Here is a 19,850-nt window from a genome sequence, read left to right as displayed (position 1 = left end):
CCATCATCACTTTAATTAAAAATGAATATTTTTTACGAACAAAAAGAAAATACATAATAGTAGATTAATATATTAAATGAGCTAGATGTATGATTGAATTCATTTATCTGAATTTGAATTTTGGATATTTAAATGAAAATTTAGTAAAAGATAGTAGAATAATCAACTTCTATTATATAAAGTTATTCGATTATTAAACTATTTTTCTCCTATCAAATTTATATAAGTGGAGTTTATTATAATCAAAATCTATTATATTGAATCTTTGAGTACGGAAATGCTACGTATTTTCTATCTATTTATAATTTTTTTTTTTTTGCAAAAATAAGTTTTGTAATATAATTTTAAATATTTATATTTTTTAGCTATACTACAATCTTTAACATGACTCTTAAAACCATTATGTTCCAATTATTAAATACTAAAAATAAATTCATTATCCAAACCATTCTTTTAAATTATTTATATAAATTCTTTGTTTGAATCTCGAGTTATAAAAAATAATAAAAAAATTTGAAATCCGAAAACTCAAAGCTTTTCAAGTTTCAAAACGAGATTTTGAGCGTTTCATTCTTACCAAAAATACATTTTAACATTCTCATCCTTCCCCAGAGAAAAGCCAATGGATCGATAGCGAGAGGGAACGAAGAAGCAAGAGAATGTTCGAAGGATATATATCGATGGAAAAGAAGAATGGCATTTTCGTAGTACGATTATCAGCTAGTCCCGTTCAAAATTCGCGCGCATATTCTCTTTCTTTCTCTCTCGCTCTGTCGCGAGGAAAGCCCGTCGTTGAGCCCTCTTACTTAAAATTTAAGTAGGATTTAACTTGGAAATCCTGCCGCTTGATTGGGTGATTGACGGTATAAGTAGAGCTTAAAGTTTTGCCGGTAGTTCTGATAGAGGTGCTCGAGGCAAAACCGGCACAGTTTCTCGCCATCTCTTTCCTCGTTTGTGAAGTAGTGGCGCTGCGATCGATTCTTGGCTTGGATATGCATATACATATATATAGCCGTGCGAACGTGCTCCACTTTAATTACCGGCGACAAAGTGGTCGAGAGTTTTGTTTGCGTTTTATTGTCTCCCGATCTCATCCGCGCCAACTCGAAAATAAGATTGCACGGAAATTAAGTTCGGATGCTTCGACGACAAAGCGGATTTATCGCGAAGGCAAAATTGACTCGCGCTCGTTTAATGATACCTGACCCGTGATTTAGTTAGTTTCTTTTAAAGGCTTGTATCGTGTATATCGGTTGTTTGCTCGATTTTAATCCGTAAATAAGAAAAAGTATCTCCTTTCTTTTTTCTTTTTGAGATAGGATTGTTTATTATGAATGCATGTCTATGATTTTAAAATACTTGTGTTTGTGAAAAACGAAAAATGAAAATATATTTGAAAAAATTTTATTACATTAATATACGTAACGCACAGTAATCTAAGATAGAATATATTATTAAATTATTCTATAATAAAATAATGCTATTTTAGAAGTATATAATTTAAATAAAAAAATGATAATATTTTTGTATTGCAATTGTATTTTATTGATCAACTTTATTGTTATTTATGAGAATTATTTCGTATGATTGAGGCAATTTTTTAATTTTCATAAAAATAAATTTGTTGTTGTATCAATTAAATTTAATTTTAATGATTGATTTAATTTTAATTTTTATCGCCTACAATTTCAAAAATTTTAGCATTTCACAAATTTTGTAATAAAAAATAAATGAGAATATTAATAATTACATTATTTATTAATGCTTTTCCTGTATACAGCTAATTATAAATAAAATAATAAAATTGTCATATTGTAAAACGACATTTTTTATAATTTGTTAATACTAAATGCCAATAATTTAATTTTATTTTTAGAGATTTATAATTTGTTATAACTGTAATTCCTTTTTCAAAAATATTTATAGAATGACTTAGAATATTAATATTATTATAATATTAGAAATTATCAATAATCATTAATAACATATTTTACGATTATTCTGATGAATTATACTGCAAATAAATTAATTTCTAATTACTAATATAGATCATTACTAATATATTACATCCATTTTTTTTTTGATAGCGTTAGTTGCTAATATTATTTTATACATAAAATTAATTTATATATCAAAAATGTCATATAATTTCATGTCATACAATGTTATCGCACATTTTTAATTTTTTTTTTCACAATTAAATTGCATTTTATTGTAAATGTTTTTTAGCAATTAATATATTAGCAATAAATATATTGTCAATAATAATATGGAAAGACTTTCGATTTAGTTCTTTATTAATGATTTTTCTTTCTGAATTATCATATCAAAATATATTGAAAAACATTTTCATAAAATTAATCTTATTGCTGTTATATTAAATTATTCTAATTTAAAAAACAAAATTACAAAAATATAATTATGATCAAAATTATAAAAATATAATTTAATATCACTTATAATTAATAATGACTTATTGTTATCAACATAATAATAATAAGAGAATTTAAAATAAACGAAATTAATTTAATGAGATATGTATTTTTCATCAAATAATATTCTCATCAATGACTGTATATGATACCTGTGGACATGTAATGTATTCTTATATACAATAATGAATTAACTATAACTTTCTATATATTCATATAAATAATAATAAGAATTTCATATTTTGAATATATAAATATATAGTGAATTTTAATTATATTTCTGTTCAAATCTTATTATTCTATCTGTTTATTATAAAAATATGTATTTGCATAAATATTCGCAATATACTGATTACAAATCTGTAACCTTCCAGTATTTTGAATTTTATCAATAACAATTTTATCAATAACAATATTATAAAGCAATGATTATGGAAAAATGGCTGGTGCGTAATGTCCGCGATAAGCGACAATGCTCTCGTTAGCCTCGATTCTTCATTAAAATTACGTTATTAATCGGGAAATTATGGAAAGCCGATTAATTTCATAAATATTATTCTTTGCTTGCAATTCCTATTCACTTTTTTTTTTAATTTTTTCGATTTAATAATAGAAATTTAACAAAAAAGTAATATTGTAAATAATTTAAAATCTATTATTGTTATTCTTAAAAATGTTAGATGTGATGGAAAACTGAAGCACATAAATCTATATATAGATTTACAATTTGTATACAATAATATATAATATTAATATATAATATGTATTAATAATATAATATTAACTCTTTTATTACTATGGATGATTATATATCGCTATTATAATTATATATCGCTTTCTATAAAAAACTACTGATGTATTACGGGCGACTAAAGTCGTTCTACTTAAGATGTCGCGTATTGTACTGTTCGCGATATTGGTTTAATACTATGTTTTGAACAATAACATACGCAATACAATTATTATTATTATCTATATAATAGTTATTATTATCATACAATTATATCATATTATATTCTGTAATGTTATTCGATTCCAAAGTATAATTAAATGTAAGTATGTTTAGAAGTTATAAATATCCTGTTTTAAGGAAAGTTTTGTTTTCAATAAATACCGTCAAAGTATTCAGATGTACATTTTTGGTGCGGCAGAGAAATCGCCAGTAGCGAAAGAGTTAATATGTTTATGAGATATCTTTAATGAGTCGAATAGAAATTAAAACAAAAACAAAAGTTGCATACAAAAATGATTAAGGTTTATTCATTAAGCTATGAGCTATAATTGAAGTTTGCTCATTAAATGAAACAAAATAGTTATCCATTACAGTCATATTTCATTTTCATTTTGTTTCATCTTATGCGAATTTTAATTGCTTATAATTTCATAAATAATTTTATATTTGATTCAATTAATATTTTTTTATATTAATATCTTTGTTTTTACTTCTAGAATCAACTTTCCAAAGGTATCTCATAAATATATTTATAGTTTATATAATATAACAATTTATATATATATGTATATATAAAATATAACAATTTCAATTTGCAGTACAATTGAGGAATATCTCATGAAAAAATAAATTGAAAAAGAAAAAAATTTTTTTCAAATTTATTTTTTAATTTGTAACATTTTAATCAATATTAGATAAAAAATGTTATTTGCTTATTATCAAATGATATATTAATTCAATTAAATACAATTTTAAATATAAATATTAATTTAATACAATTTTAAATCATTTTTATCTTTTTTATACATAAATCTATTTATGCTTAATTTCATTTATTATTATAATTTAATTCAATAAATAATTTAATTTTTTAATATTATAATTGTATTATAATCTTGAAGTAAAAATTGTAACATTTTTCTTCAATTTTTTATTTGTAATTTGAACATTATTTCTTATGATGCCAAATTACTGAATGAATAATGTTATATAATAGCTATATTATTGTAATATAAATTTTTGTTGTGATTGTAATAAATTTCGAGCAATCAAATTGTTATTTTCGATCTCTATATAAAGAAAAATATAATAAAACTGAATTAAAATCTTTTGAAATTTTAATTAAAAGCGAAACAAAATTTTTTTCTATTCAAAAGCTTTTTCAAAAAACTTTTTTTTAATTTATGTAATTTTAATTATAATAATTATAAAAATTACATAATAATTATGTAATTTTTCTCTCTATTTGTGATCTAACTGCGGAATTAGACTAGGAACTAATTAGCGAAAATTAGCGATCCCTAATGGAAGCGTAATGGCCAATAAATATGAGAGCTGTTGTGGATAAAAGGAAATCCAATATTCAATTATCATTTCGTGTATCGTTATGAATTTATTGTTTCGTTTTTTGATATTCATTTGGATATCGTTTTATATCCTTCAATATTTCGTAAATTATTATCGCGCAAGTTTAAAACGACTTGAACAAGTCTTTGACAGGTAAGATGCTTAATCGAGGTATAGAGCATAATCGTGAACTAGATATTGCACTTTGATTAGAAATAGAATAAGATAAAAATATAGTAGTAAGTTTTATATATTTTTTTTAAATTTATAATTATAATAGTTCTTCGTTTAAAATGTAAATAAGTAATAAGGTTATATACAATAAAAGCAAAAAAGATCAATTGAATTGAATTAAATATATGAAATAATATTATGAAAATAATTCGTGTTAATAATTTAAAAAAATGAAAGTAATATGACTTTCTAACAAAAATTATAAAAAATAAAATTTCTATTGCTTATAAACAAATATGTATAAAATCCCTTTTTCCATGCAATGTATATACATTATAATTTACGAATGCGAGATTTAATTCATATTATGTTATATCGTTCCATAAAATAATGTACTTTACATGATATTATTTGTTCAAAAATTTCATAAGAAAACTTTATTTTTGAAATATCAAGAGATAAGTTTCATATTCTCCACTTATTTTTGATTCAGAGTTGTAACATCGTTACAACAAGAAATTATTCTTTATTATATTTCTTATATGATTCTTTTAGGCCATATTATCTTCCATTATAAAAAGTCAATTTATAATTTCTTTTTTAGTTTTAAAAATTTTTTAATTTATAATCTTTTTTTAAAACTATAAATAATTAAATCTAATTACAAATATCGATTTTACTTACTTTTTATTAAATACATTTTCATATATAATTTCTTTAACTCTTTTAACTTACAAGAAATAAAAATAATAATTATTGTCCATTATCGATTAATTAATTCTTTTTTAAATTTTTTTTCAAATTTTTATTAAATTAATATTTTTTAAAAATAAAAAAAAATATATATTAATTTTTTAATTTAAAAATTTTGGAGATAATTTAAATTTGAAAATTTATTGATTATTATATCGAAATTTAAGCGATAAAATTTTATTTTATATTTTTTGGTTATTTTAAATAAATATTTAATTTTAATAAATACTTTATTTTAAATAAGTAGCGTTTACCAAGTTCATACTCAATAGGGAAATTTTATTTATATTTAAAAATTTTTCAAACTTAACATACTTGAAAAGAATCAATTACTTTTTCGTGATAAATTATTGTTTATACAGTTATTATCATGAGTTACAAGTTCTGATTTATTTTCTCTTTTTAATAGAATTAATCAAATTATTTTCGAATTTCTATTTCATGAATAACATTCTTATGATCCAAAATAAATCAGTCTTCTCTCTATTATCTCTATTTTTTTTCCAAACATAAACTTTTTTGCAAAAAAAGAAACGATTTTTAAGCAAAAGGATATTTTTGTTCTCCCGAAAAGACAAATGGAACGCAAGAATCTCGACATTGTCAATAAACCAACTGTAGAAATCTTTTTTCTGCCAGAACGACAAAAATTTCTTTGAGAGGAAGATTTCGGTCCCGAGCTACCGTCCATCGAGTTCTGCTTTGCAATTTAGACAAGATTTGAGCGCAGTGATTTTCATACGGCTAGCTCGAGTAATTTGACGAGGAAAGCTTTGAGATGGCTGGACTGTTCAAAGGATCGCTTCATCCGTCGGAGACCTGGGCGAAGATGCGGAAAGACATGCGAGTATGTGTATGCGGTTTGAAAAGCAGTGCACGCAATGTTGGTAGGCCTTGGTGAGTGTGGGGATGCAGAAGAAGGCAGACGGCTCGTTGAATCTCGGAATATGCATATGCAAATTATTTTTCATCTACGAGTCGATCCTCTACTCGAGTGTTTTCAGCAAACACTCGCGCAACTAAGCCGAGTTGCGTCTTTAGATTAACTTTTTTTTTCTCTCTTCCTTTCGTCTTTTTTTTTTTTTCTACCTTCTCGTTCTTCGTGAATTAATTGGATCGCGATAGAAATTGAAGGGAAAAAGATAAACAATTTTTTTTTGTTCATTTATTTTTTTATTCCTGCATAATTTCTTGTTCGGACGTGTTCAAGTTATCGTGATCAGGTTTAAACGTTATTGAAGTGAAAAATGATCTTTTAAAAGGAAGAGAAGTTAATTTAAATCGAAAGCAATAGTTATTTTCTTAATTTAATTTAAACTTAATTTGTATTTATATATTTAATATTAAAATGAATTTAATTGGAATTGAATTATCTAAATTAATTTTCTCTGATTCTATTAATAATAAAATTCTGATTGAGAATTAGTTTTGAAGAAGAATCATTTTTGAAGAAGAATTTCAAATAATTTCTTAAATATTATTTAATTATCATATATGCTACAATGATAGTAAAACTGCAAAAACGTGAATGCCCTGACAGATTCTTTGAACTAATTTAAAACAATATCTTAAGTATTTTTAGATTGTGTAAAAATCTTTAAATCGAATCTTTAGATTGAAATTTTAATAATTTGTTAATTGAAATAAAAATTAATTCGAAATAAAATAAATATAATATTACCATTTAATTATTGAAGTCAAATCGTTTATTAATTTATTTGAATAAATTAACTCGAATAAATATTTGAAAAAGATCTATATGTATTTTATATATGAAATAAATAATTAATAATTAAAAATTTATTATTTTTTATATGTTATTTAAAAAATAAAAACAACGTAATTAAAGTGATTAACAAAATAATTAAAAAAATTAATTAAATTTCAAATTGTTATTTGTTATACATATTTTTATTTCAAATATTTTCAATTTTTATTATCATCATATTTAATTTTATCATCTCCATAATTCTTACCATTCTAGTCATCATCATCATCAATACCACCATTTATTATTATTATTATTATCATCCTCATTATTCTTTTCATTTTAATAATTCTTATTTTCATTCTTCACTTCATTTTGCTCAGCATTATTTTTTTTATCATCATACTTAATATTTTTAGTATCATTATTTTCATTATTATCATCTTTTTTATCATCACTAATAATTTTTATTTTCATTATTTTCATCATTTTTATTAATTTTATTATTATCAAAATCTTCGTTAAATTCTTATTATCATCATCGTATAATCAATTAATATTGATATATTTTTATTTATTGATATATTTTTTATTCGAGATCAAATACATATCTGAATAATCGATAAAAATAGAAGAGAAAATAGAAAAAAATCCTAGAGGAATTAATAATAATTATATGAACGAGTATTTTTTTTCATTATTCGAAATACGATATCGATTTTTTAATCATGGATTAAGCATCGAATACATTTTCGGCATCAATGCGTCTCGACAACGAAACGGCTCGGATTTCTCTTTATTTATCCTTTCCATCATTTTGCTTTCCATTATATATAAGGAGAAAAGGCCAATCCTCTTTTCTTCACCGTATCTTCATCGTGTCTCTCATAGTGAGAGTAAATTGCGGAGAGTGTAAACCTTTGGAGGTTGGCTCTTTTCGAAGGTGTTAAGTAAAGTGGCCTTTTGGTCACATGATACCATTTCCTATTTTACCGACGACTTTCCGCCCGTCTTAGCTTTATCATGAGTTTTAATTTTTCAAAGAAAACAATCTCAAAGAAAAGTTTTGGTATAACGTTGTTTTAATAAGTATGATCGATAGAAATTCATGATAATGATTTTTTTTTTTGTAAAACTAGATTTATTAGATGTTCTTTGTGATTTTAATAATATCAATTTATGCTAAATGATTTTGGTTATATGAGATATCAATAATGTGTTTTTTTTTTAAATTTTATTTTACACATTTTATTTTGTATATTTTTTTATTTTATAGTTTATTTTATTTTATTCTATTTCATTTTATTTTATATATGTATATAATTTATTTAGAAAATAAATATTTTAAAAAAGATAATTTTTTAATTTAAAATCTTAATTTAAAAAAATAAATTAAATAAATCGAAAAGATAATTTAAAGTAATAATAATAAATATCTTAATTCTTCAATAAATTTCTATAAAATTTCTAGAAAAATAAATAGAATTTTAAATATTATATAATATTTAAATAAATTATTAAAAAATTTGCAAATTACAATTCACATTTGAATTTTATTTTGTTGATGTCCATTGAAATTTTATTAAAATTATATCACATTATGATTTTACAAATTTCATAATATTTAAGAATAATTTTGTTGTTTAGAAAATATTAAAAAATATTTTTTTTTATGATACATACCTTTTATTAAATATTTTATTTAATATAATTGCATATTTATGCACAGAATAATAAACGAAAAATATTATTTTCAACTTTTTATTTGATTAATTAATAAAAGTAAATATATATAAAGTATCCCAAAAATATGAGAGAATATCCATTAATTCAAGATTCCCAAGATAGTTTCGAACAATATTTTTCTTTTTAAACACAAAACTCTATTGAATATAATAAATATTTTTTTAATAAAAAATTATATCGAATTATCATAAATGATCAATAAATTATAATATTCAACACGTTTTCTTCAATATATTGCTTGTTCATATTCGATCAAGGGTATGTAGCCAACGCTACTATCGTGACTCGATTAAATATATGCTTTGTGATTGGCCAATATTTTTTGTTAATAACTCGTTAACAAAACTGAAAAAAAAATTTTAGCAAAAAAAAATGTTACTTAAAATTATCTCAGGAATCTCCAGTTAATAGATGTTTCTATATTTTTAGGACATTATATGTATATATAATTCTTACGCATACATATAGAAAAAGATAAAAATTGAGAACTACGATTTGGTTTGAATTTCAATAATTTTGAAATATGTTATCAAAAACATTATTTTGAATAATTTTATCCTTATATAAATAGTTGTTAGTTAGTTTTCATTTTCGAGTTATACATAAAAATATTTTTTATATCATATATTGGATTTCATATATCTTTTCAGTTTAGATATAAATATTTAAGAAGAACTATTAATTCGGTATTAAAAGATTTATATTTATTATTAATATTTGTGATATTTAATAATATTAATGTTTCAATAAAAATTGAATATATAAAATTAATGGCCAAGTATATAAAAAAAAATTGTTCAAAACAATGCCTAACAATGAATAACATATTTTTAAATTATTGAATTTAATAAGGATATATTTTTTTGACAAGTTCATTTATTATTAATAAAGAATTATTTCTTTCATTAAAATAAAAATTGAAATTTTTTGTATAAAAAAATGAATATTTATTTAGAAAATAATTGATATTCTCATTTATGAATTCTCATATATATAATAATATAAATAAATTGATATATATATAATAATATATATAAATTGATATATAAATAATATATAAATATATATAATTTTTTTCAAAATTTTTCCAATTTTTCATTTTATATCATAAATAAAAATTTTATTTAGAATATACTTAAACTTGCTTAATATTCAATTATCATGCAAATAACATTAATAATTAATATAATAATTAATAATTTATATCGTTTATAAAAAATATCTATAAAATGTATGTAATATGAAATATATTATAAATATATATTTTCATAAAAATCAAAATAAAAATTATTTTAAGCAAAAAAAAATTAATAGTACTTAATACACTAAAAAAAAGAATATTAAAAATTTTTACAAATAATCAAAACAAAAAGTGATTATTTTGATAAAATAAAAACTTGATTTTGACTTATATTATTCGAAATTTTTCATCATCTAATAATATATTGAAATATTCTAATAATTTTTATTTATTCTAATATATAACAAATAATATATAATAAATAAATTATGTAATTTTAATTTTTAATTTCTTTATCTAAAATTATTTATTCTTTCCAATCACTAGTATATACATAGAATAAGCAAATTGAATGAAAAGAATTAAGAAAGAAAGAAAAAAAAGGCGAGCAATCAGTTTGCTTCGAATCACATCGCCATTCTTTTTAATTTCTTATTCTCACACTCGGTTTCAACGACAGTACACAAGGAGGTTCTGTCATGACGAATTACTAAATAACGGAGCGTGAACAACGACGGCGGCGATATCCAATTATTTCGTTTCGAGAGGGAATTGGGGCGGGTTATGGATCTCCAACAGCCACTCGCAGTCATTTCGGTCTCGTCGATAAATACGTTTGGCCGCTATATTATTAAGCGTTGATGCGAGCAACAATACCATAACGCTGAATTCTGCTGCTTTAACAAGACGAAGAAACGATGATCAATTAGTGCATAATTTCCATGCAAACGTGCCAATGGGTTCTTTTGCATACAAATTAATGAAATTCTATACGTTCAGTCTTTATAGATATTTAGATTAATCCTCAAATGGAATTATTAAAGGCCTATACCTTTTGTCTTTGTAATCATAGTAGGATATTTATGATTTCATATTAGAATTATTAATTATTAGATTGTGGTTATAATGAAATCCGTTTATATGATATGAAATAATTTTATATCTAATTACTTGAATTTATCTAGATCAATATCTTTGGATAATAATTAATATTATTATAATTAAAAATGTATGTATGGTACAAAATAAAAAATTAATATATTATTATTATTTATTGTTATGTTAACAAAATTGTTTCTTAATAATAACATTATCATTTTAAAAAAATATTTCATGAAGTACTTTTATGAATATAAATTCTTATAGTGATCAGGAGTGATGAAATCAAAATTTTAAATTTTGATTTATTATAGTGAATTTGATTTATAATTGATGATTTTACTGTTAGATCTTAATAAAGAGTTAAATTGTAAATTTAAAAATTGAAAATTAAAATTTTTCTAATACTATTATAAAATTATTATAGTTTAAAATATAAAACATTAAATTGCAAATTTAAAGATTAATTTTTGTTATAATAATTTAGATAAAATTTAATACAAGAAAAAATAAAACATTCAATGATAATAGTATAATTGCAAAATATCTATGATATATATATATAATTAAATAAAAAATCATAATTGTGAAATTATATCTTTCAAATTAATATAATTAATTTCGCATCGCATTAATGTTATGAATACAATTATAGAAAATTTAGAAATATAAAAACATAAAATGTATATAATATTAAAAATATTAAAAAATATATAAAATACTTAAAATTTAGTATTTTTTCTATGATAATATTTATTAATTTTATTTTTTTAATATACTATTAATTTTACCATTTTATTTCTTTTAATTTCTTATCTATATTAAATATGAATTTTATATAAGCAACTACAATTTGATAATAAGTATTTAGATATATAGATATTTTATATATTATAAAATAACTTATTGACATGTTAAGTATTTTTTTAATTTTATGCTAATATTTATGTTTATACAAATATTTATATAAATTATCATTAATATATTTGTAGCATCATTATTTTTTAGAATAATATTTCGTTTTTTGTTCTTGTTTTATTTGTAAATAAAACATAATTAATCTTCTTAAAAATTATTCATATATTGATTTAATTTTTTTAAAAATCATTTAATGAATTTGTAATAAGCTTTGTTAATCTTTAACCGAATAATTGATTATCTAATAATATATTAATATTATATATTAACAATATATAAAAATTTACTCTTTGCCAATTATTAGCTGGTTAATATTTATTCGACGAATTTTGTGCATATATTTGTCTATTGTACATACTTGAACTTATATAAATTTAAAAAAATTAATAGAATTCATTATTTTATAATGAATTGGAATATAAATCATTCACATAAAGAAAAAATGATTTACATTGGTTTACACTTATAACAATCAGTTCTATTATATTTTTTTTAAATTTATTTTTTATAAATATTAAAAATGATCATAGAATATTCACATAATAAATCATTATTATTTTTACTTGAGAAAAAAAGAATTTTAATAGATTTACATTTTTTCAATAACAAAAAATATTTCATTGGAGATAAAAAGTTGAAATTTCCATTCGATTGTTAGCACAGTCATTGAAATTTAATCGAAAATTACTTCAAAGAAAATCATGAAAAAGAAGATTCCTTTTACATTCATAGACTTAGAGATCGCATCGCACAAGTATTTTCCAAACTTCGTTATACATTAGCCCAGTTGATGACGCAAGATAGCGCAAGACTCGCCAGACGCGATTCATGAAGATGAGAACAGCGATGTTTATTTCAAAGGAAAAGAGAACAGATATTTTAGCAAATACAGACGATCCAGATTTGAGGCTACGTGAATACGTATATACCGTCCCATACCGAGGAAAATTGAATGTAAATCTAGATGGCGCGCGCGTTGAATCGAATCCAAAGGATTAGAGAATTCCAACAGAGAGAAAAACATTTCACGAACTCGCCATTCATCGTGGAAGCCATGTTCGATCCCCGATGGATCGCATAAGTCGAAGAACTTGTTCGATCTTTTCGAGAATGGAAGCTATAATTTCGCCGTTTATCGACTGTTAAGAACTTTGGCTGTCTGGTATATAGACGTGAATGATTACTATTCTCGGAGATGGAATTTAAAAAGAGTTTTTCTATTTTTTTTTGAGATAAATCATAGTAATAGAAATATGTTTTTGATAAAGAAAAAGATAATTTCGTGGATATTTTTGTTTAAAATAAGATAATAAAAATATTAAACGATTATTACGATTTTAATTTGTAGTACTGAAGATTAATTATTTTACTATAATAATAAAAAAATTATTCTATATATTTATCTGCTTTTTTTTTTATTAAAGAATACATTTTTTTCTCATTCATTGTTGTGTTGAATGGATGTAAATATTTATGAAAGAGATAATGTGATAGAATAAGATAATATTAATATTTATTTTTTAAATATTCTTTCTTTAAATATTACAATTATATATTATTTTTTTCTTAAATTACATAAATATTACAATTTTACTTATTATTAAGATTTACATTAAATTTAATATCTATTATATTTATATTTGACAGTAATGCAACAAGAAAAAAGATTAAAAATAAAATTAAATAGCTATATTGCATCGTCCGTATCTGATATATATCAAATATCATTTGATCTTCTTATTTATAAATAGATGGGATGTTTCATTTAAATGTCAGAACGATATTAAAAGTTTATTTTTATACGTATTCGCACTCTTGCAATATATTTTTAAATGTTTTCATTGTATAGAAATAATTGATGATAGATTAGTAATAGATTATTTCATACAGTTTGAAATCATGCAAGTTGCAAAATAGTAATTTTATATATATGCAAAAATAAATTGAAAAAAATAAATAAAATTTTTAAAAAATTTGTTTAAAGTTTTCAAATAAATCAAATTTCAAAAATTTTCAAATACAAAAAAAATTGACTATTTCCTAATTAAATACAAATGATAGATTATAGAAGATATTTATTGATAGAAGATAATTTTAAAATATAAAAATAAATAAAAAATATAGAATAATATTTTATGTAATAATTATAATAATATAGAATAATCTTTTTCATTTAAAAATCAATTTTATTTTTCAAAAATAAGGAAATAAGTGATAAAATTAATCAATTTGACTGTAATTTGAAAATTTTTCAAATGTGATTTATTTGAAAATTAAATCTTATTAAAAAAATGTTATTCTTTTTTGCATCTACAATTACCACAATTATCAGATGTATAATTTCGTGGACATTTTGTACGTCGCATACTTAGAAAAATCATATTCAAAAATTATTTCAAAAATAATCATTTTGCACATTTTAAATTGTTGTAAGAATATCATATCAAACTGCTAAATTTAAAATTCATGATTTGCAAATTTCTCTTGTGATTTTCTTAGTAAAAGTTGTATTATCTTTTTTAACAAGTGTGTAATTTCATGTATTATAATGATCGATGATGCAATAGTAGCGTCACGAAATCATCATCATTAATCTACTACTCAATATATTTATATATTTATGTAATTTTTTAACTGCTTATTAATTAGTATTTTATATTATTTTTTTATTATTAAATTATTGCTATTATATATTGTCACTTTATAAAATAAATTATTTGTATTATTATATTATTATGCTTCTGACTAATTATTATTATTATATATTTTCTCTTGCATTAATTATTATTTTGAAAGTAATTTGAAGAACAAATAATTAAATAAATAAATTTTTCCATTAAAAGATAGATTATTTATTTATCATTGAATAATCAATCGTTTAATTTATTATTTTCTTAGATATTATTCTTACTTCAAATTTTTTTGATTCAATAAACATCATAATTTCATTTGAAATGTATTACATATTAAGTAATAAATAGAATAATTTAAAATAAATTTCGCTCAAATTTGTTTCAATTTAAGAATATATTTTATTAAAATCGAAAATGAACGACTTTGGATATTGCTCAAATAGGGTGCTTAAATTGATTACTCGAAGAATCACCTACCGTAGGACTGTACATTTGTTTATATTATGAATTCTGAGTGAACAAATGATACTTTAATTCTTTGCAGCTAATAATGATTCTAGTTGTATTTTAATTGTAAACTGTATCGTCGTTGAATTCTATCTGTCTCAGTCTTCTATTTTTATTCACCTCAAATGCAAGATTTGAGCCCTGATTTTTGCTTCAATCTTTGCTTTTTCTGAAAATACACATTAAAAGGAGGAAAGATCAATGAACGCTTTCGAAGGATGGACCCTCGCGGAATCATGTCATAGAGTATGGAGGTCAGGATCTTTCTGTTCTTCAGGATCTTCCACGGTGTCCATCACATTGCGTGTAATTGTGGCTCGTGAAATGGACATTGCTGTGCTATTTTTGTTTAAATTAACGATCTGGAAAAAGTTAGGAAAATCATGCCCGTCCATATATAAATTATTATCAGGATTGAATATAATACTCGAACTGTTGAAAATAAAAGCCAGACTATCCGACTGCTTTATAAGTCCTATCCTTAACACATTTCATATAAATATTTCTTAAAAAGTATATTAAAAATAATAATTAAAATACTCTTAATAAGTAAGATGATATTTAAATATTTTATTTTATATTGAAACATTAAAATTATTAAACAAAATAATAATTTTTATGTTTATATATTTTTAAAGATATATTAAAAATAATTATGCATTTAACATTTTATGCTTTTGAATTGATCATTTCAAATATTATTTTTTATAGTTATTATGTAACAAAAAATATAGTTAACAAAGGAAATATACAGAAAAAAAGTCATAGAAATTTAATTAATCGATCATCTTCGTCTTATATTTGTTAAATATTTATGTATTTTGATTATTTGCTCTTAAAATCATGCATATTTCAAATAAAAAATTAATTAAAATAATTAAAATAATGTTATTTTACAGAAATGATTAATCTATATTTATATAACGCTTATTAACTTTACATATTATAGTGTGTTAATATATTCATGAAATAGTTTTGAGGATCTAAACTATGTAGAAACTAAAACAAACACAAAAATTTATAAATTAAAATTTATTTAGTTTATTATAAGTAATTTAAGTTTCTATTAAATGAAATGAAATAAATAAATAAGTATTAACAATACTTTTTTTGTATACGAAATTGTGTTTCAATATCTAGAATCGATTCTTTAAAGATGTTCTTTATATACTATATTATATAAAATATATTAACATCCTATACAAACATATTTATAAATCATATACAAAAATAAAGATTAAATACAATTTTATGCGAATAATATTAAAATATTTCGATATAATGCAAGAAACATTCATTTCAAATAATAATAATATTTTTAATTCGTGCTAAAAAAAATACACAATTGAAATACACATTTCATATGTAAAATCAAACAAATAGTATAATTAGTAATTCTTCAAATAGTATTTCGATTAACATAAAAATAAATAATTGTTTATTGATTAAATTATAATGCATTTTAGAAAATAAATATCTTTTATTTAAAATACTATTTTACTCACTATCTTTATATAAATTTGCCTTAGGTACACATAAAATAGGAGATAGTGAGCGATAGAAAGAGGGATTAAACAAGCAGAGAGCCTAGGTGCTTCAATCTCGACGAAACGGGCACGCAAACGAGAAACAAGAGCAAACACGATGGAAATTAAGTTGACGGCGTCGCAAAAAGTCAGTCGGACGTTTGAAAAATCCCCCGGTGTGGTGCATCAACCCTTCTAAACTACCAATCACGAGCAAGCGTTGCCGCAGGCCAGAACAAAGCTGACCGCATCTACTTTTTGCCCACGTCAATTCGGACAGTGGCCGATTATCGGCTTCCCGAAGAAGAATGAAATGATCCTGTGGTTTGATGTTCCACGGGGTATGTCACGTCCCAAACGCCTGCGAAACTCCATCACTTCAACGATATTAACGCATGATTCGATCCACCGATCGATGGATCGTGATTGATCTCAATGATCGCATCGAGCTTGGAAATGACCTGGAAATGTGTGGGTCAACTTCATTTAATATTGCAATGACTATGGAAATATCGTATGTAATACCGCGCATCTGGTAAAAGATAAATTTTAAGAGAAGTTTTTATTTGGTATCTAGTGATTTTTTTTAACCTTCTATTGAATGAATTTTTTTTGCTTGCGAGAAGAAAGAGTTTCAATCGATTATTATTTTTTTATTTTATTCGAAAATAACTAAATCGTTGTAAATAAATTGTATATCGCCAGCTTGATAATGAATGAATAAAATATAAGAATAAAGTGAAAAAAATAAATATAAGAAAAATTTAAAAAGTATAAAGATAAATGAATATATGAATTCTAAGTTATAAAGGGTTAAAAGGATATTCATATTTATAAGTACGAATATTTATGCAAATTAATATTCTTAACTCGACTAATGAAATGAAGCTTAAAAGAAAATCTGTTTTTTGAATATGTGCGTATAATTAACAATATTTACTTTATTTTGAATATTTTGTGTCTCTTATATACATTTTTCTATATATTTAAATTTTCTATAAATATACCACAATCTACGAATACTTAACTCTACTAAAATATTAAGAAATAAAATGTTTATTTCTTAAAAAGAAAATGAAAAAGATATGAAAATATTTCAATAAACAAAATTTTTTTTTAAAAATTAAGATCTTTTAAATTTGAATTTTTATTTATTTACACATTTTTACATATAATACAAATACATAAATATTTACATATTTATTTACATTTAAAGATTATTTAAAAATTTTTTATAAGAAAATAAAAATAATTTATAAATTATTTAAGATTTTAAAAAAAATTTATTTATTAATATGAAAAAATAAAAATTAATCGAATTTTAATATATGTCAATTAACAATTTTTTGCAAAGAATTTTACAAATTGATTTAAATTAATTGAATATTTCTAAATTTATTTTTAATTTTTTTATTTAAAAAAATTGTGAATATTTCTTAAACATAAATAAACAAACATATAAAAATTCATACAAAAAAATATTTTGAAAAAAAGATCTGAAAATGAATAAAAAAATTAATATCTAAACAGAAGTAAAACGTCTAACTTTTATATCTAATACAAATTTAAATGACTTATAGCTTAATAAATATATCTTAATGAATATTTCTGTCAATTTTGATTTTCAAAATTCTCAAATATATGTTTCACAAATATCTATAATAACACACTGTATACGTAATAGTATATTGAAATTTTTTTCTATATAAATTTTATCAGTAGATTCTACAAATAAAAGTATGTCATATAATAAAAAATTCATGAATGCTTTATAAGAAATTACATGAAATTCTTTCAAAAACAACTATCAATAGTTTTATTTTCAAATATATAGTTAGTTTGTACTCTACAATAAATTATCTAGAGTTGTTATTTTGAATATTTTCTCATAACTTTTAATGAAATGTTTATTTGCAAAAAATTTTCATATATACATATAAATTATATTAAAAGATTATCATATTCTAATGTTATTTTTTTTTTGTAGATGAAAATGTAAAAGACATAAATAAAATTGTATATTTTAATATTATATAATAGAAATGTTAGAAGACATTTTAAGTTTAATTTTGTAAAATTTATTGAAAAAAAGAAAGTGATATTTGTGCTTTCATGTTTTTCTTATTTTTTATATATTAAGTTTTATAAAAATCAAATTAAAATATATTTTAAGTTAATGATTACTCTATATAATTGAGTTAAAATATCTTTATAAAAAATATCAATCATATAAAAAAATATATAATTTTATTTGATCTTCACAATTATTTTTTACATGCTCTCTTATAAAAAAAATAAATACATTTAGAATGTATTCTTCAATATGTATAAAGTTTTTCGTTATAGATAATAATAGTCATGTTAACCAAAAATACTAGTGATGATAGTAAACTATGTTACAAGTTTTAAACGATAATAAATATTTTTGAATGATCTTGGGAACATGTTTAAATCAATTAATTCGTCACAGAATAGACTGCATGCCCATTTGAATAAAAACATAGTTTTGTTTGGAAAATCAAATTCCATTTTGATAAAATGTCATCCATAATTTAATGTGATAAAAAAATATATTCCGAAATTTATCTATTAAAATAAACAAAATAAGTTTTACTTAAAACTTTCTTTAATAACAAATAGTTTAGAAAATAATTGTGTAATTCAAATGAAATACAGTGTTTTTTCTCTCTCTCAACTTGAATTCAAAATTGAATATTTTTTATCAATATTTATTCAACTTGTTTTGACTTTAATAATACATTAATAATATTGATTGAAATATATACGTCGTAATAATCGTTCTGATTATATATTTAATGAACTTTAGTAATATTTAATATTGATAACTATATGATTGAATCGAATTTGTTAAAGCTTTATTTCATTTGATCGTTTGAAAAATGCCTCTATCAGTGACACTTTGATCACTTCTTGATTTTGATCATCTTACTATATTCACATTCTTTACTAATGAAATCACGAAGACCTCTTTTAGATAAAAGTTTCGGCTGAAATTAACCTAATAATTTTCTAAT

At 21.5% G+C, this 19,850-nt stretch overlaps 1 protein-coding gene across 2 annotated transcripts in view; it reads left to right on the top strand.

Moving 5' to 3' along the window:
- LOC725924 (leucine-rich repeat-containing protein 24) overlaps positions 1-19,850 on the top strand; it is a 503,999-nt gene that overhangs the window by 19,593 nt on the left and 464,556 nt on the right. The window contains exon 2 of one of the 2 annotated variants that reach the window (XR_001705015.2): positions 16,819-17,385. The exons of the other annotated variant lie outside the window; for it this stretch is intronic. The gene's annotated coding sequence lies outside the window, so the exon portion shown is untranslated. Of the gene's footprint in view, positions 1-16,818; positions 17,386-19,850 lie in introns of those variants that run through there. 2 annotated transcript variants of the gene reach the window in all.

Source organism: Apis mellifera, linkage group LG11 (genome assembly GCF_003254395.2).
Source record: "Apis mellifera strain DH4 linkage group LG11, Amel_HAv3.1, whole genome shotgun sequence".
Classification (NCBI taxonomy): domain Eukaryota; kingdom Metazoa; phylum Arthropoda; class Insecta; order Hymenoptera; family Apidae; genus Apis; species Apis mellifera.
This window is presented reverse-complemented; position numbering and strand designations above follow the sequence as displayed.